Raw genomic sequence first — 27110 nt, 5'->3', positions numbered from 1 at the left:
TAAAATCTGGTATGATTAAAACTAAAGTGTGATAGTGAACTGAATTTTGTCAAAAACATCATTAGGGTCAATGTAAAGGCAGAATGGAAGGAAGGAAAGAGAGAAAAATAAAATAACAAAGGCAGAAATATGGTCACATTTCCCAATTTAGAACATTCCCACAAAATAGGAATCCAATGCCCTATATTTTCCATATGTGATTTTGTTTTGGGATTGGAAGAATGAAGGAGGAGTGGTCCTGAAATAGACATCTCAGTAATGTGCATCTGAATGATTGGCAGTTAAAACTCATTTACTCCTCAGAGTAAAATGGCAGGCTTTCCTAACATGGATTTCCCCAAATGGAATAGGGCTGAAGTTCCCAGAAGCAAGATAAACCCAGAGTTCTGTAATATTGTTGAAATCTCTGGACTAAGGGTCATGCTTGAGAGCCTGTTCTATTTAATGTAGCCCTCTTGAATTGTATACATTGTTCTTAATTACTGAACAAAAAGTAAACCTGACAATTTTTGATTCATCACACAGTCAGCGTGAATTTGGCATTTTTGTCTATCTTTTGAGTCCTTTCCAAGGACTTGGCATAGGCAGATGTGGATGTTCGATTGTGTTGCAGATATTGTCGCAGGATATACGCTGTTCCAAGTAAAGTTGTCTTTTGTAGTTGACTGATGATGAATTTGCTCCAGTTGGTTTGGGATTGCATCCAATCGATGTATTACTATTGGTTACCGGGGGTGGGTTCTGGCAGTTGCTACTGCTGGTTTGCTAATGGCCGTGCAGCACGCACACATGTACTTGATGCACGCTATGCGTGCATGCACAGTGCAATAAAAATTGCTCTGTGCATGCGCAGAAGCAAAAAACAAGATGGCCACGCATACGGCGGCACCCGGAGAACCAGTTCGGGGGCGTGGCAGGCCTGGGTCGCTGCTGGTTCCGGTGACCCAGGCTGCCAAATCACTACCAATTCAGCCAAACTGGTCCAAACTGGTAGGAACCCACCACTGTTGCTTACTACATTTGCTTTCTTTTCCCATAGTCATTCTATTATTATTTAGTTGATTATTTAGTTTAGTTTACTTATTATTTGCAAACAATAATTTTTGAACTTCTTGGAAAAATTATAGATTGAGTGTATAAACTTACTTGTGAGGTCAGCTCTTGGCAATGGAGTTGTGAAAGCCTCTGATAAGAAAAAAATATATATCAGTCTTTGCCCAATACCCTTAGATAGTAGTTATGAGTTATTTGGAAAAATAATGAAGGTGGTATACAAATAAATAAACAAATCTCAGTTGTTTTCTCTGCTTTTCAATTGCTTTTCTACCAATAGCCATAGAAGGTCCTTCCAATTTGTTGTTTTCACTGAGTGGTGGGCGGGGCAAGCGTGGTGCGGACTGGCAGGGAGAGGGAGCTGGAACCAGTACTAAACGGCATGGTAGATTTGAACTGGCAGGAACCCACCCCTGCACTGATTCCTCCCTAATTCAGTATAATAAGGAAGAGGAGACACATTCTCATCAGGCTTTCAAGAATCTGTGTATGTAGCTATAGCACTACAGTCCCAGTTGGTTTCTTAATCTGTTTCATCCTATAGGGCTGTGTGTTGTCCGATATAACTTTAGTTATTTGTTTCATAGAATTCTGACATTGATTCATAGAATATTGTTAATCTTCTCTCCTTTGATTGAGAATTACCTCTCTAAGTGGCTTATAACTCTCCCCCCCCAAGACTCCCTACATGTTCCTTCCTTTGATCCTTGTCACTTGAAGTGCAATACGTGATGTGAATATAACAATTATTACTAGACTACATTTTTGATCACTCATCAGTGCATTCTTATAGAAAATAAAAGTGTGAATTTTCTTACTAGGAGCCACTTCTGGTGTGATGGCTGTTTTGATAGTTGTTTTGATAGGAGGTGGAGATGGAGTAGCTGGAGCTAAAAATGGCACCCCAAAAAATCAGAACATATTTATGAGATAATAACAATGAATACAGGCACGAAATAAATTGTATACAGTACGTGAAATTGCCTTACTCCCCAGTATGAGACTGTGGATGATATCTTTAGTAGTAAAGGGCTTATATATGTTCACTTACTAAGGATATAAAGGGCTTATATATAATCACTTACTAAGGAAGGATTTTGCATGCTAGACATTTACAATGTTTATTGTTAGATTAGGTAATGGATAGGCACATACAGGCTCAACGGTAACAACACCTCTTTATTAAGTACAAGTGAGAACAATCAAGCGAAGGTTGAGTCTGACACCTGCCCTTTTATAGGGAGCTGTCACACCCTTCGAACCAATAGGATTAAACCTTTGTTCCCGTTGGAACAGAGGACTTTGGTGGAAACCACTGTAGTTAGAACAAGTATCTAACATTTATAATACAGAACAGCTGCTGTTGTGACTAAATGAAGTCTTTTTCCCCCAGTGAATGATATATCGTCAAACAATTGACCTTCCTGAAAATGGCGAATGATCAGTCTGGTGGGATTTCCTCTGGACCAAGATTTCTTTAACTACTAATAAGGGAACCATTTTCCTTTCATTTATGACTCTCCCAGTTTAGGCATAGTCTTAGTATCACCCCACAAGACCCTCCATACAACAATGGTCTGCAAGAAGCTTCAGGAGCAGCTGGGGGACAGGGTTGCAATCACTTTGCTGTTTAAGTAGCAGCCATTTTGGATTTTATTTTTTAAACAGATAATAAGAAGTGCATATTACTCTTAATCAGTTTGTAAGATTATTATCTTTATTAAGCTAAAATAAACTTTTTGCAGTCACAGCCTTTTATACATTTTGAAGATCTGTCTCATTTCTGAGACTTCCTTATTGGTAAATAAATAATAATAAACATAGTTATTATATAAATAATAACTATGCCGTCGATATAGTTTACTTGGACTTCAGTAAGGCTTTTGATAAGGTAGACCATAACCTACTACTAGAGAAAGTAGGAGCATGTGGGTTAGACAGCATCACCACCAGATGGATTCGTAACTGGCTCACCAACCGCGCTCAACGCGTAGTCCTCAATGGAACTGCATCTACATGGAGGGAAGTATGCAGTGGAGTACCCCGAGGCTCTGTTTTAGGCCCAGTACTCTTCAACATCTTCATCAATGATTTGGATGAGGGAATAAATGGGGAACTCATCAAATTTGCAGATGACACCAAGCTGGCAGGAATAGCCAACACTCCAGAAGATAGGCTTAAGATACAGAAGGATCTTGACAAACTTGAACATTGGGCACTATCTAATAAAATGAAATTCAATGGTGAAAAGAGTAAGGTTCTACATTTAGGCAACAAAAACGGAATGCCCAGGTACAGTATAGGTGATACCTTGCTCAGTAGTAGTAACTGTGAAAGGGATCTTGGAGTCCTAGTGGACAACCATTTAAATATGAGCCAGCAGTGTGCAGCAGCTGCCAAAAAAGCCAACACAGTTCTAGGCTTCATAAATAGAGGGATAGAATCAAGATCACGTGAAGTGTTAATACCACTTTATAATGCCTTGGTAAGGCCACACTTGAAATACTGCATTCAGTTCTGGTCGCCACGATGTAAAAAAGATGTGGAGACTCTAGAAAGAGTGCAGAGAAGAGCAACAAAGATGATTAGGGGACTGGAGACTAAAACATATGAAGAACGGTTGCAGGAACTTGGGTATGTTAAGCTTAAGAGAAAGAAGGACTAGGGGAGACATGATAGCAGTGTTCCAATATCTCAAGGGTTGCCAAAAAGAAGAGGGAGTCAAACTATTCTCCAAGGCACCTGATGGTAAAACAAGAAGCAATGGGTGGAAACTAATCAAGGAGAGAAGCAACTTAGAACTGAGGAGAAATTTCCTGACAGTTAGAACAATTAATCAGTGGAACAGCTTGCCTCCAGAAGTTGTGAATGCCCCAACACTGGAAGTCTTTAAGAAGATGTTGGATAGCCATCTGTCTGAAACGGTATAGGGTTTCCTGCCTAGGCAGGGGGTTGGACTAGAAGACCTCCAAGGTCCCTTCTAACTCTATTATTGTATTGTATTGTAAATGACAGGGAAGAGGGTTGTTGGAGACAAGTTAAAATAAGGAAGAATGGAGGTTTTTTTTTTAACTTTGATGGAAAACATAAGAATATAACAAGCTGTGGTTTTATTTATTTATTTATTTATTTTGTGCTCTGCAGCTTTGGATTGTTTAGTTGTGGGTGGCTGAAAGTTTTCAATTTGTATAAATTCTGATTGGCCAGGAAGCATAAACAATGTATTAAAAAATTATTCCTTGACCACAAGAGGGGGCTAAGAACATGAAAAAAAATCGTGGCCTTTATCAGATTGCCAGAGTATGCTTGAGAAGTATTTAAATAAAACAATTCACTTTATGGTTCAATTATGTTCTAAAAATGTTAGAAAAGCAAGAGGAACGAACTATTTAAGTAATTGGAATAATGATGACTAATTCAGAGGTGCCATTAAGTGTAGAAAGTTATCAAATCACTGAGGCAATTTCACAAGTACCAGACTATGCAAATAATTTAACTGCAATTTTGGAATATAAATCTGGTACTACTCTCTATTACGATGATGGTTTAATTACAAGCCTTCCATATAGTTGAAAGAAAAGTTCCAAGTAAATCTACAATTCTCAAGAAAACAGGCGTGGAATTTTTTTCTTCATAGATACTAACAAGGTTGAGAATCCTTTGAGAAAAAGAAGTTTATAATTGCTTGATAGTTATTGCACAGAAGAAAAATATTTTATTCTATAAGGACAAGATAGAGGGAGTGACTTAATGAGTAATTGGAATTAGAATGGATTTTTACTGATCTGATATATGTAATAGAAAGAAAGGTCTAGTGTATGAATTTGTTTTTTATTTGTTTCACAGATTTCTGATATTGATTTTCTAGTAAATAGACTCTCAGTTGAGAATTACTTCTCTGACTGGCTCCAACACTTCTATTAAATCCCCAGATGTTCCCTCCATTGATCCCTGTCACATGAAGTGCAATAAGTGATGTTGATATAACAATTACTAGACTACATTTTTGATCACTTATCAGTGCTTGATTATAGAAAATTAAAATATGATTATTATTTTTTACCAGTGGCCTTTTCTGATGAGTTAGTTAATATGATAGCAGTTGGACCTGGAGAAGATGGAACCAAAATGCACAAAAAAAGTCAGAGCATATCTGTGAGATAATAGCACTGAAGCCAGACAAAGAAATAAATACAGTAACCCATCTGACTCCCCAGCTTAACACTGCAGGGATATATTTAGTAGTAAACTGCTTATATATGATCACTTAGTTTCCAATCAAGGATTTTTGCGTACTAGAGATTTACATTGTTTATAATACGAAACAACTGCTGTCATAACTTAATAAAGTCTTTTTTTCCTCAAAAATATATCCTCAATCAATGACAGTTAGATTAGTCTTTGAGATGATAGTCACATCCATGGAGCCAATAGTTTCACTGAACTTCTAGATGTAGAAAGACCAATGGTGAACAAGCTAATTATTATTTTTAAAGAAAAAAATCCAATTGGAGGTTATGACACCTATCATTGATACTTAACAGTTTATTAGAAAGTTATATTTGGAATGGAAAAAAAGAAGTTTGCTACTCACGAGTGGTATCCTCTCCAATAACACCTGTTCCTAAAGAAAGGAAATTTAAACGTCACTCCTATTACTTTTACCATTCTTCCATTTATCCAGTCATATATTTCAGTGAGTAATTTATAAAAACTAGAGTAACTATCTCTTTATCAGATTTGGAATCATCCACAGGGTGGATCGTCCACCCTGGCTTGTTTTGAGCTCGTTTCGGGCTGCCAGGGTGGTCGGGGGAGTTTGTAGTTCGGCGGAATGGAAGGCTGTAAGCTGTAAGCGAGGAGAAGGCTGGGCTGTAATGGCGGCAATAGCGGCGCGTAGCGGCGCGCAGCGCAGCGCGTTGTGGATTGCGCTGGTGCTAGCGCTGATGGCGAAAAGACACTGGCAAGACACTGGTAAGAAGAACAAGGCACCGGGGAGGAGAACAGGAGAACAGGACTGATGGGTGTGAGGCGCGAGGATTGCATGGATGCTGGCGGCGGAAAGACTCTGGTAATAAGAACAAAAGACCGGGGAGGAGAACAAGACAAGGCTAGGAGGCTGTGAGTCAGCCGGGAGAGACTAATTGGAGACGGTTATGGCAGCGGGTGATGGGAAAGAAAGGTCGCCACTGCCAGGGACTCCTGTCGTTTTTCCATCATATCCTGGCTGCTCCCATGCCCCTATGCCCCCCCGGGCACTGTCGATGCCAGCAGGGGGGGCGCCAAATGCCTACTACGAGTCTCTGTGAACCTTTGTGAAGTTTGGTGAATTTTGGAGAGCTCTACCCCAAACTTTACCCTGCACCTTGGAGAACCTTGGAGCGCTGGGTGGGAGCCTTTGGAACCATCTTGAATAGTCTCCCACCTTTTGGTCATCTTTGCCATTTTACATAACTAAGGGATATTCGATCATTCCCCCCCTTTTTTTTTCATCCAAGTACATTAACATCTCCTTCCTCCCACTAAGACCCCAACTCATCGTCTATCAACTTTTTTATCAGCACCCTGATCCCACTGGGCTTTTAACTAATTATCTATTATCTATTCGAGGTCTGACCTGCTCCGCCTGCGGGAGGCCCTTCTCTTGCAGGTATGGCCCTTGGCTCTCTCAAGGGCCTGCCTTGATGACGGGTTTGCGAACCCCGAGAGGTGGAAGAAACGGAAGCTGAGGGGCTTTTTATCTAAATGTTTTTCTTTGTTATTAAGGGGTTCCAGGGAGGGGGGGGTTAACCAGGCCGGGAGAGGAGCCAGTGCCAGAAGAACAGGTGAGTCCAGGAGGGAAGTGAGCGGGGTGGGGGGGAGAAGGAACAAGCTATTCCAACAGAGGGTTGTTTGATTAAAACGGTCGCGGGGAGGGGGGGATGCAAGGACAAGAGAAGATCACAAGGTCAGTTGGGAGACCGTGGCTGCTGGCTACGCCTGGTCCTTTGTACCAACCCCCGCAACCTAGGTGGCCAGGAACTACAGAGCCGGGGCCTGCGGCTGATGCTTTGCAATGCAAGGTCCGGGACCAACAAGGCCCCCCTCATTAATGAGTTGATCTCTGAGGGGGAGCTGGACCTTGCAGGGATAACGGAGACCTGGTTGGGCCACGAGGGTGGTTTACCCCTCGTGGAAATGTGCCCACCGGGTTTCCGTGCATTCCATCAGCCTCGGGCCCTGGGTAAGGGTGGTGGGGTGGCGGTAGTTATACGGTAAGGTCTAGAGCCGAGGGAGTTCACTGTTCCTCAGATACCCGGGTGTGAGTCCCTTGGTGTGAAATGGGGCCCAGGGAGGCAGTGGGGTTTGCTGATTGTATACTTGGCTCCTCGCTATACATCAGCGGCCCTGCCCAAGCTCCTCGAGCTGATCTCGGAGACGGCGGTTGAGATCCCCAAGCTTGTGGTTATGGGGGATTTCAACCTGCCGTCAACGGGAGCAGCATCTGAGGTGGCTCGGGAGTTCATGGCTTCCATGACAGCCATGGACCTGACCCAATTAATTCAGGGCTCCACACACGAAGGTGGCCACACACTGGACCTTGTTTTTGTATCTGAGCAGTGGACGAGTGATCTGGGAATAGGGGACTTAGCTGTTACACCCCTGTCATGGTCAGATCACTCATGTCTCCGGCTGGACTTCCCTGGCTCTACCCCCCACCGCGAGGAGGCGGGACCAGACGGTCCAAGCTGGTACCGCCCCAAGCACCTGATGGAGCCGGATAGGTTCCAGACAGAGCTTGGGCCATTACCTGTAGCCCTGACCCGCGCTCGGTCGGAGGACCTAGCGGCCGCCTGGAATAGGGCGGCGGCTGGGGCCTTAGACCGGGTTGCGCCTTTGCGACCTCTCCTGCGGCAGCGACCCACCCGAGCCCCTTGGTAGACCGAGGAGTTGAGGGTGATGAAGCGCCATAGGAGACGTCTAGAGGCCGGGGGTGGTCTAGAACAGCAGAAACTACCGGAAGATCGGGCCTAGGGCCATGGAGAGGCCGGAGTGGTGCCTGGATTAAGCAGGCCTAGGCTAAGAACGCCCCCCCACCCACTGAGGACCCTAGACTTCTGTCCATGAGCTCATGCTCACCTGGGACCATCTTATGCCCACTCGGGACCATATAGGGCTTTCACCCACTTTTGTCATCTTTTATCATCGTTTATCATCTTTGCCACCTCTATTATGCCTGCACCATCTGGACATTTGGACTTCTATCTGCCCCCCCCCTATCCTCATCCAAATACGAACAGGATTCTGCCTCTTACCCCCCCCCCCCCTGACTTTGTTACCATCTGCAGCACCCACTGGATTCTTATATCAATTTACCTGAGGTCAGACCTGCTCCGCCTGCGGGAGGCCCCTCTCTCGCAGGCATGGCCCTTGGCTCTCTCAAGGGCCCGCCTCGATGACGGGTTTGTTCAACCCCGAGAGGTGCAGGAAACGGAAGCTAAGGGGTTTTTTAATTAAATGCTTTGTATCTTTTTTAGGGGGTTCCAGGGTGGGGGGGAGGGTCCATCAGACCGGGAGGGAAGCCAGTGCCAGGCAAACAGGTGAGTCCAGGAAGGAAGGGAACGAGGTGGGGGGGGGAAAGAAAAGGTCATTTCAACGGAGGGTTGTTTTATTACAACGGTCGTGGGGAGAGGGGGATGCGAGGACAGGAGCAGATCCCAAGGTCGGTTGGGAGACCGTGGCTGCTGGCTACGCCCGGTCGTTTGTACCAACCCCTGCAGTCTGGGTGGTCAGGAGCTACAGAGCGAGGGCCTGCGGCTGATGCTTTGCAATGCAAGGTCTGTGATTAACAAGGCCCCCCTCATCAATGAGTTGATCTCAGAGGGGGAGCTAGACCTTGCAGGGATAACGGAGACCTGGTTGGGCCACGAGGGCGGTTTGCCCCTCGTGGAAATGTGCCCACCGGGTTTCCGGGCATTTCATCAGCCCCAGGCCCTGGGTAAGGGTGGTGGGGTGGCGGTAGTTATTCGCGAATGTTTGGAGCCTAGAGAGTTCACTGTTCCTCAGATACCCGGGTGTGAGTCCCTTGGTGTGAAATGGGGCCCAGGGAGGCAGTGGGGCTTGCTGATTGTATACTTGGCTCCTCACAATGCATCAGCAGCCCTGCCCGAGCTCCTCGAGCTGATCTCGGAAATGGCAGTTGAGACCCCCAAGCTTCTGGTTATGGGGGATTTCAACTTGCCGTCGACGGGAGAGGCTTCTGAGGTGGCTCGGGAGTTCATGGCTTCCATGACGGCCATGGACCTGACCCAATTAGTTCAGGGCCCCACTCACGAAGGTGGTCACACACTGGACCTTGTTTTCGTATCTGAGCAGTGGACGAGTGATCTGGGAATGGGGGATTTAGTCATCACGCCCCTGTCATGGTCTGATCACTCATCTCTCTGGCTGAACTTCCCTGGCGCTACCTCCCACCGCGAGGAGGCGGAACCAGACAGTCTAAGCTGGTACCGCCCCAGGCACCTGATGGAACCGGATAGATTCCAGACGGAGCTTGGGCCAATACCTATAGCCTTGACCCGCTCCCGGTCGGAGGACCTAGCGGCCGCCAGGAATAGGGCGGCGGCTGGGGCCTTGGACCGGGTTGCGCCTTTGCGACATCTCCTGCGGCAGCGATCCACCCGGGCTCCTTGGTTTACCGAGGAGCTGAGGGTGATGAAACGCCACAGGAGACGTCTAGAGAGCAGGTGGAGGTCCTCACGCTCTGAATCTGATCGAGCACAGGTAGGAGCCTACTTGCGGGCTTACCTTGTGGCATTAAGGGCGGCCAAACGTAGACATTGTGCCACCCTTATTGCGTCCGCCGATAACCGCCCTGCCGCCCTGTTTCAGTGACCCGCTCCCTCCTATCACAGAGGACGCGGGGGGCACCCCTGCAGGGAAGAGCAGAGGAGTTTGGGGAATATCTACAGGACAAAGTCGCTCAGATCCGGAGCGGATGGGCCCCCTTCAGTGGACCGGACGAGCCGTCAAGAGCGAGTCTTGTGAGACCACTCTGGGAGGAGTTTGACTCTGTTGCCCCCGAGGATTTGGACAGGTTACGTGGACGGCTGCGACCCACCACATGTTCAATGGACCCGTGTCCCTCCTGGCTGGTACTGGCATCCTGGGAGACGACACGAGGCTGGCTTCTGGGCCTGGTGAATGCTTCGTTGGGTGAGGGATCCTTGCCAACCGCCTTGAAAGAGGCGGTGGTGAGGCCCCTGCTCAAGAATCCTTCACTGGACCCAACGGAACTAGCTAATTACCGTCTAGTCTCCAACCTTCCCTTTTTGGCGAAGGTTGTTGAGAATGTGGTGGCGCAGCAATTTCCGCGACACTTCGACGAATCCGAATATCTAGACTCACGCCAGTCCGGTTTCTGACCCGGGCACAGCACGGAGACAGCCTTGGTCGCGTTGGTTGATGATCTCTGGAGGGCCAGAGATAGAGGTTGTTCCTCTATCCTGGTCCTATTAGACCTCTCAGCGGCTTTTGATACCATCGACCATGGTATCCTATTGCGCCGGCTGGGGGGGATGGGAGTCTGAGGCACCGTTCTACGGTGGTTCGGCTCCTACCTCTCTGACCGGACGCAATGTGTGTTGACAGGGGGGCAGAGGTCGACCCTGAGGCCACTCTCTTGTGGGGTGCCGCAGGGGTCGGTCCTCTCGCCCCTCCTGTTCAACACATATGTGAAGCCGCTGGGGGAGATCATCCGTGGTTTTGGGGTTGAATACCATCTGTACGCTGATGATACGCAGCTGTACATCTCAACCCCAAACCACCCCAACGAGGCTGTCGAAGTGATGTCCCGATGTTTGGAAGCCGTCGGGGTCTGGATGGGGGACAACAGACTCAAACTCAACCCCTCCAAGACTGAGTGGCTGTGGCTACTGGCACCCCGGTTCAGCCAGCTAACTCCATTGCTGGCCATAGGGGGTGAACAACTCCCCTCTGTGGAGCGGGCGCGCAATTTGGGCGTCCTCCTAGATGCCCGGCTGTCTATGGATGACCATGTGGCAGCCGTGGCAAGGGGGGCGTTCCACCAGGTTCGCCTGGTGCGTCAATTGCGCCCCCTACTGGACCGGGATGCCCTACGCACGGTCACTCATGCGCTGGTGACGTCTCGCCTGGACTACTGCAATGCCCTCTACATGGGGCTTCCCTTGGGACGCATCCGAAGACTACAGCTAGTCCAGAACGCAGCCGCGCGGGTGATTATGGGGAGCTCAAGATACTCCCATGTGACACCTCTCCTGCGCGAGCTGCACTGGCTACCTGTGGTTTTTCGGGTGCGTTTCAAGGTATTGATTACCATCTTTAAAGCGCTCCATGGCACAGGACCCAGTTACCTGCGGGATCGTATCCTCCCGCACACATCCCTACGACCAATCCGCTCTCACAGGGAGGGACTACTACTGGTGCCGTCCACTAGGCAGTGCCAGCGGGCGACGCCTAGGGGTAGGACCTTTTCTGTGATGGGCCCAACCCTCTGGAATGACCTCCCCCCCGACATTAGAACTACCACTGTCTTCCGTTCCTTCCGTCAAAATTTAAAGACTCACCTGTTTCGATTAGCTGGCCTTGCACATTCTTAGTTTTTACCTCCTGGTGGATATATTTTAATGGGTAATTTTGGGTAATATTTTAACTCCTGGTTTATTAGAGTTTTTAATGTACTATATTTATTATTCTATATACAGTCTTGCAACCTCCTCCACCTACGTATTTAATTATTTAACTGTTTTATGTATGTATTTTATAACGCATTTTAGTGACTGTACACCGCCCCGAGTTCCTTTCGGGAGAGGGGGGCGGTCTATAAATACGAATAATAAATAAATAAAATAAAAATAAATAGAGAGCAGGTGGAGGTCCTCACGCTCCGAATCTGATCGAACACAGGTAAGAGCCTATTTACGGACCTACCTTGTGGCATTGAGAGCGGCCAAACGTAGATATTGTGCCGCTCTTATTGCGTCCGCTGATAACCGCCCTGACGCCCTGTTTAGGGTGACCCGCTCCCTCTTATCACAGAGGACGCAGGGGGCGCCCTTGCAGGGCAGAGCAGAGGAGTTTGGGGAATATCTGCAGGACAAAGTCGCTCAGATCTGGAGCGGATGGGCCCCCCTCAGTGGACCGGATGGGCCGCCAACAGCGAGTCTTGTGAGACCATCCTGGGAGGAGTTTGATTCTGTTGCCCCCGAGGATTTGGACAGGTTGCGTGGACGGCTGCGACCCACCACATGTTTAATGGACCCGTGTCCCTCCTGGTTGGTACTGGCATCTTGGGAGGTGACCCGAGGCTGGCTTCTGGGCCTGGTGAATGCCTCATTGGGTGAGGGATCCTTACCAACTGCCTTGAAGGAGGCGGTGGTGAGGCCCTTACTTAAGAGGCCTTCACTTGACCCAACGGAGCTAGCTAATTATCGTCCAGTCTCCAACCTTCCCTTTCTAGCGAAGGTTGTTGAGAATGTGGTGGCGCAGCAGTTTCCACGACACCTTGACGAATCCGATTATCTAGACTCACGCCAGTCCGGCTTCCGACCCGGGCACAGCATGGAGACAGCATTGGTTGCGTTGGTCGATGATCTCTGGAGGGCCAGAGATAGAGGTTGTTCCTCTATCCTGGTCCTATTAGACCTCTCGGCGGCTTTTGATACCATCGACCATGGTATCCTATTGCGCCGGTTGGAGGGGATAGGAGTCGGAGGTACCGTTTTGCGGTGGTTCGGCTCCTACCTCTCCGACCGGAAGCAATGTGTGTTGACAGGGGGGCAGAGTCGACCCTGAGGCCACTCACTTGTGGGGTGCCACAGGGGTCGGTCCTCTCGCCTCTCCTGTTCAACACATATGTGAAGCTGCTGGGTGAGATCATCCGTGGTTTTGGGGTTGAGTACCACCTGTACGCTGATGATACTCAGCTGTACATTTCAACCCCAAACCACCCCAACGAGGCTGTCGAAGTGATGTCCCAGTGTTTGGAAGCCGTCGGGGTCTGGATGGGGGACAACAGACTCAAGCTAAACCCCTCCAAGACTGAGTGGCTGTGGCTACCGGCACCTCGGTTCAGCCAGCTGATTCCATCGCTGGTCATAGGGGGCGAACAATTGCCCCCTGTGGAACGGGCGCGCAATTTGGGCATCCTCCTTGATGCCCGGCTGTCAATAGATGACCATGTGGCAGCCGTGGCAAGGGGGGCGTTCCACCAGGTTCTCCTGGTGCGCCAATTGCGCCCCCTACTGGACCGGGATGCCCTACGCACGGTCACTCATGCGCTGGTGATGTCCCGCCTGGACTACTGCAACGCTCTCTACATGGGGCTGCCCTTGGGACGCACCCGGAGACTGCAGTTAGTTCAGAACACAGCCGCGCGGGCTGTGATGGGGAGTACTAGGTACTCCCACGTAAGACCTCTCCTGCGCGAGCTGCACTGGCTGCCTGTGGTTTTTCGGGTGCGTTTCAAGGTTCTGATTACTATCTTTAAAGCGCTCCATAGCACAGGACCTAGTTACTTGCGGGATCGCATCCTCCCACACAAATCCCTGCGGCCAATTTGCTCACACAGGGAGGGGCTTCTCCTGGTGCCGTCCACTAGGCAATGCCAACGGGCGACACCAAGGAGTAGGACCTTCTCTGTGATGGGCCCAACCCTCTGGAATGACCTCTCCCCCGACATCAGAACCACCACTGACCTCCGCTCCTTCCGGCAAAAATTGAAGACTCACCTGTTCCGATTAGCGGGCCTGGCATAACTACAACTGTTACCACCTGGTAGACGTACTAACTGGTTATTTTAGGGGTATTTGTTTTAAATTTGTGTGTGTCTTAGGGGTTTTAAAATTATATTTATATATACTGGCTAACTGTACAGTTCTTTTTAATTCTATTTTAACCTCCTCCATATTTAACTGTACATATTTAACTCTTCTATTTATTGTATTTTGATATTCTTTGCATGGACTGTACACCGCCCCGAGTCCCTTTTGGGAGAGGGGGCAGTCTAGAAGCACAGTAAAATAAATAATAAAATAATAATAATCCTCATTGTCTATTTACAGTCAGAAAATAGCTCTCTGTCGATAATACATAAACTACAAAGAACACCAAAAAGGTAATGAATGAATCCATTTTTTCTGATTGAATTAACTGTTCCTATAGATGCATCAGTGGTGAATTACAGGCGGTACGCCCCGGTACGGGCATTCCAGAGCCTGCCAGGAGCACCGGGTACCATTCCGGTACAGTGCTTCGGAGGGCCCGCCTGCTCCTTACCTATCCTTTAAAACCTTTGGCATTTCTGTGCATGCACATGGTGCATACAGCACCTACGCGACACTCCGCCGAGCAGCTGGAGCATCGTGGAGACTTGCGGAGGCGTCACTGGAAAGTAAGACACATGAACGCGCTGTGCCACGTGCGTTCATGTGGAAGATACCGGGCCCCGTTGCAACGGAATCCGGAACCCACCGCTGAGTTGCACCCACATACTTTTAAAGTCTGTTTTAAAAATGAAACCTTTACTATTAATTCCTGAAAAGCAATGTGTATTCTACTGTATAATAAGACATATGTGGCTATTTCTTCCACAAGGAAGAGGCAATTTCATATTGCAGTCATTTACGTCTTCCTTAACACGCATGGCAAAACAAAGTTCCCCATGTGCTACTCAGACATTGCGTTAGTTGATGGGAAGGTGGTGTGAATAATTTTCTGAAGAATCAATATCATTAAAAAAGGGGTGGGATGGGGGAAGAGGATGTGCTAAGATCTTTTAGAAGATCAATATTAAAGATACACTACTTCATTTTTAATAATCAAATCAGATCAAATATTGCAGTAAGGAAGGACAGCATCTAAGACCAGATAATGCCATTCCTTCAGGATGATTGAAGATTATCCAGAAGGGTCATGGGGGGTTATAGATTCATTATTGATGCTTGAGTAGAACCAGGATTTAAAACAGCAAAGCCTTATGCATACCATGAGACAAACTGCTACAGATTCTAGATATAACAGAGAATTAATATGTCTGTAGAGTATATTTTCTTAGCTATCAGATGAACTGCTTTGCTATAAAGAGAAGTTAAAAAATGAGAAATGAATGTGCCACACATTTGCCACTTGGTTGCTTCCAGGAAAATTCCAAACCAACAAGAGGTACCTTCACATAGAAGCAAGGTTTGATGCCCCTCCAAATCCAGCCATGCATTTACATAACAAGAGGAACAAACGCAATTCATATCCAACAAACAATAAAGAAAAGTAAAATGAAGATTGACTCAGCCTTCCATCCTTCTGAGATCAGTAAAATGAGGATCCAGATTTTTTCAGCCAATATGTAAATAATGCTGACTTTGTAGTGTTTTACAGAGAGTGCTGTAAAACACTATGGGGCAGTATATAAGTCTAAGTGCTATTGCTAAAGAAAGAAGTAATTTTTTACTACTGAATATTGCATTAACAGTCTGTGGTTTAATATCCAACTAACTATTCCTGATTTTGAGGAAAGAGATACTCTTGGACTTTTTCTGCCAAAAAAATATTTCTTCAATGAGGGTTTTTTAAATCAGTTATTTAAATGACTAAAGGTATCATTTAAACAGAGTAACTAACCAGAAAGAATTGGTTTTAAGACATGAAAAAGGGGTTATTAAACTTACCACTTGTTTCTTCAGGACGAGCTGTTCAGAAAATAAAATTAAATACAATTATATATAAATAATATCACTTGTATTAATTGTCAATACTATTATAAACAGTCACTAAAATCTGGTATGATTACAACTAAAGTGTGATAGTGAACTGAATTTTGTCAAAAACATCATGAGGGTCAATGTAAAGACAGAATGGAAGGAAGGAAAGAGAGAAAAATAAAATAACAAAGGCAGAAATATGTTCACATTTCCCAATTTAGAACAATCCAACAAAATAGTAATCCAATGCCTTATATTTTCCATTTGTGATTTTGTTTTGGAATTGGAAGAATGAAGGAAGAGTGGTCCTGAAAAAGACATCTCAGTACACATACAGTATCTACACAGTAATGTGCATCTTAATGATTGGCAGTTAAAACTCATTTACTCCTCAGAGTAAAATGGCAGGCTTTCCTAACATGGATTTCCCCAAATGGAATAGGGCTGAAGTTCCTAGAAGCAAGATAAACTCAGAGTTCTGTAATATTGTTGAAATCTCTGGACTAAGGGTCATGCTTGAGAGCCTGTTCTATTTTAATGTAACCCTCTTGAATTGTATACATTGTTCTTAATTACTGAACAAAAAGTAAACCTGACAATTTATGATTCATCACACAGTCAGCCTGAATTTGGCATTTTTGTCTATCTTTTAAGTCCTTTCCAAGGACTTGGCATAGGCAGATGTGGATGTTCGATTGTGTTGCAGATATTCTCGCAGGATATACGCTGTTCCAAGTAAAGTTGTCTTTTGTAGCTGACTGATGATGAATTTGCTCCAGTTGGTTTGGATTGCATCCAATCGATCTATTACTATTGGTTACCAGGGGTGGGTTGTGGCAGTTGCTACTGCTGGTTTGCTAATGGCCGTGCAGCACGCACACATGTACTTGATGCACGCTATGCGTGCATGCACAGTGCAATAAAAATTGCTCTGTGCATGCGCAGAAGCAAAAAACAAGATGGCCATGCATACGGCGGCACCCGGAGAACCAGTTCGGGGGCGTGGCAGGCCTGGGTCGCTGCTGGTTCCGGTGACCCAGGCTGCCAAATCACTACCAATTCAGCCAAACCGGTCCAAACTGGTAGGAACCCACCACTGTTGCTTACTACATTTGCTTTCTTTTCCCATAGTCATTCTATTATTATTTAGTTGATTATTTAGTTTAGTTTACTTATTATTTGCAAACAATAATTTTTGAACTTCTTGGAAAAATTACAGATTGAGTGTATAAACTTACTTGTGAGGTCAGCTCTTGGCAATGGAGTTGTGAAAGCCTCTGATAAGAAAAAAAAATATCAGTCTTTGCCCAATACCCTTAGATAGTAGTTATGAGTTATTTGGAAAAATAATGAAGGTGGGATACAAATAAATAAACAAATCCGTTGTTTTCTCTGCTTTTCAATTGCTTTTCTACCAATAGCCATAGAAGGTCCTTCCAATTTGTTGTTTTCACTGAGTGGTGGGCGGGGCAAGCGTGGTGCGTACGGGCAGGGAGAGGGAGCTGGAACCAGTACTAAACGGCATGGTAGATTTGAACTGGCAGGAACCCACCCCTGCACTGATTCCTCCCTAATTCAGGATAATAAGGAAGAGGAGACACATTCTCGTCAGGCTTTCAAGAATCTGTGTATGTAGCTATAGCACTACACTCCCAGTTGGTTTCTTAATCTGTTTCATCCTATAGGGCTGATATCAGTCTTCAAGGCCTGACTGAACTTTACTCTCTTTCCTTCCTTCAGATGCTATCTGAAGAAAGTTACGAGGAAGCCAGTCTGAGCTTCTTTCTCATGCTTTTGCTGTTTCCGGGGCCTGAAGGGCAGTTTTCTTTAGGTAACATTCATTGCTTCTGCTTTGTTTCTCCACTGTCAACAGGTGGTTCTTTGCAATTATTAATAAGAATTGAATTAAATGGATTGTCTGTTATTACAAAACGTGTGTGTGTGTGTGTGTGTGTGTGTGTTGTAAAGGCAACATTAAAAATAAAAATATGGTTTTCTGCCTGGATGGTCTTCCTTAATGAGCCGAAGGACAGAAAGGGGGAGTAGTGAGCTCCCTCCCATATTTGGGCATACCAGGGGTTGTAACACAAATACATATATACATATATTGAAAACATTAAACCTGTTCCATTGGAAGAAAAATATGTAAACACATTGCATTTTCTTTCCTGTTGTGTCCTTATGTTTCAGAAGATACCTGAGCACGTGACACCAGCATCTTCTCCATGGTTGCAATTATGACGGAACCATCCACTATGAGAACATTTCTCCAATCTGTCTTCAGTCCCTTTACAATTCACATCATCCATAGTTATTTTTCCTGAGCCTTGACCAAAGTAAGCTCCTTGAAGTGCTTTGTTAGCACGTCCACAACCGAGCTGCTTGCACACGACCTTTGCATCCTTTATATCCCAGGAGTCATCACAGACGGTCCCCCACAATCCATCGCGTAAGATTTCAACACGTCCCTCACACATATTGTTTCCATTTACCAGTCTTATAGATTTATCTGAGAAAGATGAGTCAGAATCCATGTTTTTGAATGTGAAACTGGAAATAATGAGGCATTTGATGCTCTAAAGATGAGCAAACAATTTTTCAAAATGTTGCCAATTAATTAGGATTAGTATAAACTTCTTTTATGAAAAACATAATATATGTTACTTCCTAGTATTCATAGTTCATAGTATTCAACTTTAGAATTCTTATGCAGACTTACCAGGTAACTTTTCTGAGTGTGAAATAGCATCATGTGAAATAGTTACATTAAAGAAAAGAAATATGGCATAAAATCTATAATTAGGTTAATTATAGTGGAGCATAATTACTCCCAGTTTTGGGGTAACAGTACTAAAGTTCATCACTAAAAATGATATATACTGGTACTTAGTGAAATTTTCTTTCCCCCACAGTATAAAGCTGCAGGGGCAAAATATCCAGAGAAAAAACATTGAACCTCTGGACATTTCTAACGATATTTCTATACTAGTATTTGCAGAACTAATATTAGCACATAACCTTTTAACATTACTCATGAAGTCCATTTTCTTTACTGATGTATCTTCATATTTGTGACTGAAATATGATCTTGTACTAAGTTTACATACGTATAAACTTTTCCTTCAATGTTATACTGTGGAAAGGGAAATTTCCCTGTATGTGTGCACGTGTGTGTGTAAATATATGTATGTGTATACATGTATGTGTGTATATATGTCTGTCTCTGTGTTTGTATTCAAAATTAATTAAAGAAGGTTCATATGGCAAGTATATAGTTCTCTGTCATGAAGAATGGTCAGCTTTCATGCATCTATTTTAATATATCCTTTTGTATATAACATTCTTATTTGAAAAAAAAATAAGATAGCTTATGTTTATTTTATAATTTGACAATAAATTAGTGCTGAAAAAGTATGGGAAGATACAAAACGTGTGTTGTCAGATATAACTTTAGTTATTTGTTTCATAGAATATTGTTAATCTTCTCTCATTTGATTGAGAATTACCTCTCCAAGTGGCTTATAACTCCCCCCCCCCCGAAGACTTCCTACATGTTCCTTCCTTTGATCCTTGTCACTTGAAGTGCAATAAGTGATGTGAATATAACAATTATTACTAGACTACATTTTTGATCACTCATCAGTGCATTCTTATAGAAAATAAAAGTGTGAATTTTCTTACTAGGGGCCACTTCTGGCGTGATGACAGTTTTGATAGTTGTTTTGATAGGAGGTGATGGTGGAGTATCTGGAGCTAAAAATGCACCCAAAAAACCCAGAACATATTTATGAGATAATAACAATGCATACAGGCACGAAATAAATTTTATCCAGTATGTGAAATTGCCTTACTCCCCAGTATGAGACTGTGGATGATATCTTTAGTAGTAAAGGGCTTATATATGTTCACTTACTAAGGATATAAAGGGCTTATATATAATCACTTACTAAGGAAGGATTTTGCATGCTAGACATTTACAATGTTTATTGTTAGATGAGGTAATGGATAGGCACACACAGGCTCAACGGTAACAACACCTCTTTATTAAGTACAAGTGAGAACAATCCAGCGAAGGTTGAGTCAGACACCAGCCCTTTTATAGGGAGCTGTCAGACCCTTCGACCAATAGGATTAAACCTCTGTTCCCGTTGGAACAGAGGACCTTGGTGGAAACCACTATAGTTAGAACAAGTATCTAACATTTATAATACAAAACAGCGCCTGCGCAACACTCCGCCGAGCAGCTGGAGCATCGTGGAGGCTTGCGGAGGCGTCCCTGGAAAGTAAGACACATGCACGCGCTGTGCCACATGCGTTCATGTGGAGGATACCGGGCTCCGTTGCAACGGGATCCGGAACCCACCACTGAGATGCATCCACATACTTTTAAAGTCTGTTTTAAAAGTGAAACCTTTACTATTAATTCCTGAAAAGCAATGTGTATTCTACTGTATATTTCTATAAATTTCTGGCGACAAGTGTGCCCCCCAGGAGAGCTTTCTCCTATTCTGATCTATTGATGGAATTTGACAATCATTAACTAGGCAAATATCAAATGGCCAATCATCAAGTCATTTAGAATGGGCAGCATAATAAGACATATGTGGCTATTTCTTCCACAAGGAAGAGGCAATTTCATATTGCAGTCATTTACGTCTTCCTTAACACACATGGCAAAACAAAGTTCCCCATGTGCTACTCAGACATTGCGTTAGTTGATGGGAAGGTGGTGTGAATAATTATCTGAAGAATCAATATCATTAAAAAAGGGGTGGGATGGGGGAAGAGGGTGTGCTAAGATCTTTTAGAAGATCAATATTAAAGATACACTACTTCATTTTTAATAATCAAATCAGATCAAATATTGCAGTAAGGAGGGACAGCATCTAAGACCAGATAATGCCATTCCTTCATGATTGAAGATTATCCAGAAGCGTCATGGGGGGTTTTAGATCCATTATTGATGCTTGACTAGAAGCAGGATTTAAAACAGCAAAGCCTTTTGCATAACATGAGACAAAGTGCTACAGATTCCAGATATAACAGAGAATTAAGCTGTCTGTAGAGTATATTTTCTCAGCTATCAGATGAACTGCTTTGGTATAAAGAGAAGTAAAAAAATGAGAAATGAATGTGCCACACATTTGCCACTTGGTTGCTTCCAGGAAAATTCCAAACCAACAAGAGGTACCTTCACATAGAAGCAAGGTTTGATGCCCCTCCAAATCCAGCTATGCATTTACATTACAAGAGGAACAAACGCAATTCATATCCAACAAACAATAAAGAAAAGTAAAATGAAGATTGACTCAGCCTTCCATCCTTTTGAGATCAGTAAAATGAGGATCCAGATTTTTTCGGCCAATATGTAAATAATGCTGACTTTGTAAACCACCCAGAGAGTGCTGTAAAACACTATGGGGCAGTATATAAGTCTAAATGCTATTGCTAAATGTTAGATCTGGGCAACGAGAGACAGACTGCGGACACGTAGTGACTTAACAGCTCTTTATTAGTAGTAGTAATGATCCAGCTTGCTCTGTGGTCGGAGGGTTCCCCTTTTATAGGGATCGGGTACGCCCCTCGATCAATCAGAACGATACCTGTTTCCCGCTGTAGCAGCGGACCAGAGGGGAGACTTACTACGATATATGCTAATATCTAACACCCCTCCCCTCCTTGATGGAACGTTGCGGTAGGTAACATAGTCTTTTAGGTATGTGGGTGTTTGTCTTGCTCGGGAGGAGCGTCGTAGTTCGGGCTGGTTAGAAGTGGTTGCAGGATCGGGTGCTTTTCCTGTTTCACGTTCGGGAGGTTTTGTGCCTTCGTTGCTAAGGCGTTCTGGAGTCTGCTCGGTTGCGTTGTCTGGGGTTCGCTCTGCTTCGTGCGTGTTTTCTTGTTCCAAGCTTGGTTCGTAGGTGTCGTAGTTTGGTTCGCAGGTGTCGTAGTTTTCTATGATGGGGCTCTCGCGTGGTTGACTTTCTGTAGGCAGGGAAATCTCGTCTTCGTTTCGAAGGTCTGAGTGTGCTAGGCGACCCCGAAGTTGATCGATGTGCCTTTTCCAGTTCCGCCCATCTTCTAGTTCCAGCAAATACGATCGTGGACCCGTGATGCCAATGACCTTTGCCGGCATCCACAATGTTCCCCCTGCATAGTTGTGGGCGTATACTGAATCCCCTATGCTGAAAGACCGAATTTTACTTGTGGAGTCTGGGGGAGCTGTGGCAGAGTAATTTGGGTGAAGACGGTCCAGGTGAGACCGTAGACGGCGGCCCATGAGTAGTTCAGCAGGACTCCTACCCTTCGTTGCGCTTGGGGTAATATGCTGAATTAGGAGGTAATGGTCAATGCGTGTTTGCCAATCACCTGGACCCATCCTAGCGAGGGCCTCTTTTGCGAATCGCACCATTCTCTCCGCCTGTCCGTTTGATGCCGGATGGAATGGCGCGACGAGGGCATGCCGAATTCCCTGTCCTGCTAAAAACGTTTCGAAATGCATGGCCGTGAATTGGGGCCCGTTATCGGAGACTAGGAGGTCGGGCAGGCCATGAGTGGCGAAAAGTCACCGTAGAACCTTAATGACTGCCTCTGCCGTGGTTGAAGTCATTAGGACTACATCTAGCCATTTTGAGTATGCATCCACAACTATAAGGAAAGTCTGACCTTGGAATGACCCTGCGAAGTCGATGTGTATTCGCGACCAGGGTGCTTTAGGTTTCTCCCATTCTGTGGCGGGCGCTTCCGGGGGTGCTGGTCTCGATTCCTGGCATGGGTCGCAAGTGGCCACCCACTCCTCTATTTCTTTGTCCATGTTTGGCCACCAAATGTAACTTCTTGCTAACGCCTTCATTCTAACAATCCCCGGATGACCCACATGTAAAGCCTCTAATACATTTCTACGTAAAACATACGGAATAACAACTCGATCCCCCCACAATAAACAACCTTGTAACACTGAGAGTTCGTCCCGTTTTGACCAAAACATTTTGAATTCCGGGCCCACGTTTCCTTTCGGCCACCCCCTCCAAACCCAAGTTTGAACTTGCTTTATTACATTGTCTTTAGAGGAGAATCTTGCAACGTCGTATGAAGAAACCGGTCCAGAGTCCAAACAGTCAATGAGCAATACCGGTACTTCTGGAGTGGGGTCTGGCAGAATGTCAGGTAATGGGCAACGGCTGAGTGCGTCTGCATGTCCGAGAGTGGAGCCCGGTCGATGAATCAATTTGTATGAATACGCAGCCAGGAAAACAGTCCACCTGGTCATGCGTGGAGAAAGGGAGATCGGGGTGGGGCGGTTTCCCGCCAAAAGTCCCAACAACGGTTTGTGATCTGTAATTAGTTCAAAATCGCGGCCGTAGAGGTATTCGTGGAAACGCTTTACTCCAGCTACAGCAGCCAGCGCTTCCCGGTCCATTTGGCTGTAATTCCTTTCGGCCGATGAAAGAGTTCTGGAGTAGAAGGCGATGGGTGCTTCTTTTCCGTCGGGCATCCTGTGGCTGAGGACTGCTCCAACTCCGAAGGGTGATGCGTCGCAGGTCAATACCAGCGGTAGGGTCTGGCTGTATTGGACAAGCAGTGAGTCAGTGGTGAGCAGGCGCTTTACCCCGGCGAAAGCTGCAGCTTCGGATCGTCCCCATTTCCATGGTGCGTTCCTCTGGAGTAGACGGTGTAGTGGCTCAGCAACGGTCGCCTTCTGCCTCAGAAAAACGCTGTAGAAATTAAGTAATCCGAGGAAGGCCTGCAACTCGGTCTGATTTCGTGGTGTGGGGGCGTCCTGGATCGCCTTAATTTTCTTTGAAGTGGGGTGTATTCCCTGACCATCGATTCTATAACCCAGGAATTCTACGCTAGGCACGTTAATTTGGCATTTTTCTTTTTTAAGGCGGAGACCCTTTTCTCTGATTCTGGCCAAAACAGTTCTGACTCTTTTATTTAATTGCTCCTCGTTTGCAGCGGACACCAAGATGTCGTCAAAATAGGGGACGACTCCCGGTATCCCTTGCAAAAGTCGTTCCATGACGCTCTGGAACAATCCTGGGGCAATGCTCACGCCGAATTGTAGCCGGTTGCATTTGAATGCTCCTCTATGCGTCACTATAGTTTGGGCCTCCGCTGTGGCGCTATCAACTGGCAGTTGCTGGTAAGCTTGTGCCATGTCTAACTTAGCAAATACCTTTCCTGGCCCCAACGAGTGCAATAAGTGCTGTACTACAGGCACAGGATATGCGCTCTGTTGTAGCGCGACATTAATTGTGCATTTATAGTCCGCGCAGATGCGGACTGATCCGTCTGGTTTGACTGGGGTCACGATGGGTGTTTCCCAACGCGCGTGATCCACCGGCTCAAGGATTCCTTGCTCCACTAACTTATCTATTTCCTTATCTATTTTTGGGCGGAGTGCAAAAGGCACTCGCCTCGGTTTAAGTTGGATTGGCGCCACTTTGGGGTCTAAATTGAATGATATTGGTTTACGCACATACTTACCAAGACCGGGGCTGAACACGTCCTCGAACTCCTTAAAAATCTGATCAGCGCTGCTGTTTCTCATGGCGTTGATTCCGGTGACTTCTAACCCCAAGGCTTCAAACCAATCAAGCCCCAGAAGGTTCTGTAATGGCGCGCTGGCGATGGTCACGGGCAGCTGGGCTTCGATGTCCTTGAAACGGATGTGGAATGTGCCTTGGCCCACGATGGGGACTTGGTTCCCCTGGTAGTCTCGCAGTAGGACGTCTGGAGCGCGGAGTTGGCTCTTTCTGAGGCTAGGGATAGCCTGTTTCATGGATGCCCATGAAATAATCGTCAGGGTTGATCCTGTGTCAACTTCTAGCTCGCAGGGTGAGCCCTCCAAGAGGACTGTGACTCTCAGCCTTTTTGGTCGCTTAGGGCGGACCTGATGTATTGTGGTGAGATACGTTCGCAACTCCTCTCTCTGGGTCAACTCTATCTCATCGTCTTCATCCTGAAAATACTCTCGTTGAGCGTCTTGATAGAATGCTCTTTCAGCTCTTTGTGTGTATTCTCTCTGGGGATACGCTCGCTCAGCTCCTTGTGAGTAATCTCTCTGGGGATACGCTCGCTCAGCTCTTTGGGAATTTTCTCTCTGGGTATACACTTGTGGATTTCTCTCTGGGCGCCCTTTCTGATTCCGCCAAGCCCCTGGGTTGGGCTTCTGTTGGCGGTACATGGGTGGCTGCCATGAGGCAGGGACTCCGCTCCGGCACACTCGTGCGATGTGCCCAAGTTTGTTGCAGTGCGAACAAACAACGTTCCTGAACCTACAAGTAGACCTGGGGTGATTCCCTCCGCAACTTGCGCAGGGCGGCAAGCGGGATCCGGGTCTCCCCCCAGGCCTCATGTGACTGCTCCGCATCATGTGACTGTCCTCGAACTCGGGATTCTCGTAGTCGGGGCTTGTGTCCTCGTAGTGTACTCTGGTTTGCCTCGGTGCTGGCTGGATTACGTTGGCCCCTCGTTGTATGGTCACCGATGATTTCTCTGCTGACTCTGACGCTCTTGCTTCGTTCAGCGCTATCTGTAGGGTTAAATTCGGGTTTGCCAACAGCTTCTTTTGTAGAGAAATGTCTCTTAACCCACAGATGAGCTGTGCTAAGATGTGCTCGTCCAGATCCCTGAACTCGCAGTGAGTTGCTGCTTTTCGTAGGGCTGCAACATATTGATTGATGGATTCTCCCGCCTTCTGGTTCCTCGTGTTGAATTCCTTGCGGCAGACATGGCGGGAAGGTTTTGGCACGTAATGAGTTTGCAGGGCCTGTTGCAACGCCGTCCACGATACTGCCTGTATTGGAGTAGGCGCGGTGAGGTCTCTGGCCGTATTGAAGACTTCCTTTCCACAGTAGCCGAGGAAGATGTTTTTCTTCCTCGCGTCGGTGATCCCCGTGTATTCGTTCGCTTCGAGGAAACACTCGAAACGAATCATGAAGGCTTCCCATTCGTCGTTTGCTGGGTCGAAAGGAGCGGGGGGAGCATGCATCGCCATCTTCTCTGTTTGAATTTGCCGCGCTGCGGTGATCTGAGATGGCTGCCGGAATTTCTGCCGAATTCCTGGGCTGGATCAAATCCGGAGATTCTGGAGGTAGCGTTCTTCGTCCTATCTGCCCCTCAATCCCACCTTCGTCGCCAATGTTAGATCTGGGCAACGAGAGACAGACTGCGGACACGTAGTGACTTAACAGCTCTTTATTAGTAGTAGTAATGATCCAGCTTGCACTGTGGTCGGAGGGTTCCCCTTTTATAGGGATCGGGTACGCCCCTCGACCAATCAGAACGATACCTGTTTCCCGCTGTAGCAGCGGACCAGAGGGGAGACTTACTACGATATATGCTAATATCTAACACTAAAGAAAGAAGTAATTTTTCACTACTGAATATTGCATTAACAGTCTGTGGTTTAATATCCAACTAACTATTTCTGATTTTGAGGAGAGAGATACTCTTGGACTTTTTCTGGCAAAAAAATATTTCTTCTATGAGGGTTTTTTAAATCAGTTATTTAAATGACTAAAGGTATCATTTAAACAGAGTAACTAACCAGAAAGAATTGGTTTTAAGACATGAAAAAGGGGTTATTAAACTTACCACTTGTTTCTTCAGGACGAGCTGTTCAGAAAATAAAATTAAATACAATTATATATAAATAATATCACTTGTATTAATTGTCAATACTATTATAAACAGTCACTAAAATCTGGTATGATTACAACTAAAGTGTGATAGTGAACTGAATTTTGTCAAAAACATCATGAGGGTCAATGTAAAGACAGAATGGAAGGAAGGAAAGAGAGAAAAATAAAATAACAAAGGCAGAAATATGTTCACATTTCCCAATTTAGAACAATCCAACAAAATAGTAATCCAATGCCTTATATTTTCCATTTGTGATTTTGTTTTGGAATTGGAAGAATGAAGGAAGAGTGGTCCTGAAAAAGACATCTCAGTACACATACAGTATCTACACAGTAATGTGCATCTTAATGATTGGCAGTTAAAACTCATTTACTCCTCAGAGTAAAATGGCAGGCTTTCCTAACATGGATTTCCCCAAATGGAATAGGGCTGAAGTTCCTAGAAGCAAGATAAACTCAGAGTTCTGTAATATTGTTGAAATCTCTGGACTAAGGGTCATGCTTGAGAGCCTGTTCTATTTTAATGTAACCCTCTTGAATTGTATACATTGTTCTTAATTACTGAACAAAAAGTAAACCTGACAATTTTTGATTCATCACACAGTCAGCGTGAATTTGGCATTTTTGTCTATCTTTTGAGTCCTTTCCAAGGACTTGGCATAGGCAGATGTGGATGTTCGATTGTGTTGCAGAT

At 45.5% G+C, this 27110-nt stretch overlaps 1 long non-coding RNA gene across 1 annotated transcript; it reads right to left on the bottom strand.

The window, feature by feature from the left end:
- Positions 1 to 1867: 1867 nt before the first annotated feature.
- LOC309393433 lies at positions 1868 to 15762 on the bottom strand. Its single transcript, XR_014175587.1, has 4 exons — positions 15738 to 15762; positions 5648 to 5677; positions 5117 to 5161; positions 1868 to 1943 (listed from the first exon to the last, which is right to left on the bottom strand). It is a non-coding gene; the product is annotated as an uncharacterized lncRNA (long non-coding RNA).
- Between the last annotated feature and the right edge of the window lie 11348 nt (positions 15763 to 27110).

The sequence above is a fragment of the Natrix helvetica genome, assembly GCF_964273705.1.
Source record: "Natrix helvetica genome assembly, chromosome: 5".
In the NCBI taxonomy this organism is placed as follows: Eukaryota; Metazoa; Chordata; class Lepidosauria; order Squamata; family Natricidae; genus Natrix; species Natrix helvetica.
The sequence above is the reverse complement of the archived record's forward strand: the minus strand, read 5'-3'. Positions and strand labels throughout refer to the sequence as shown.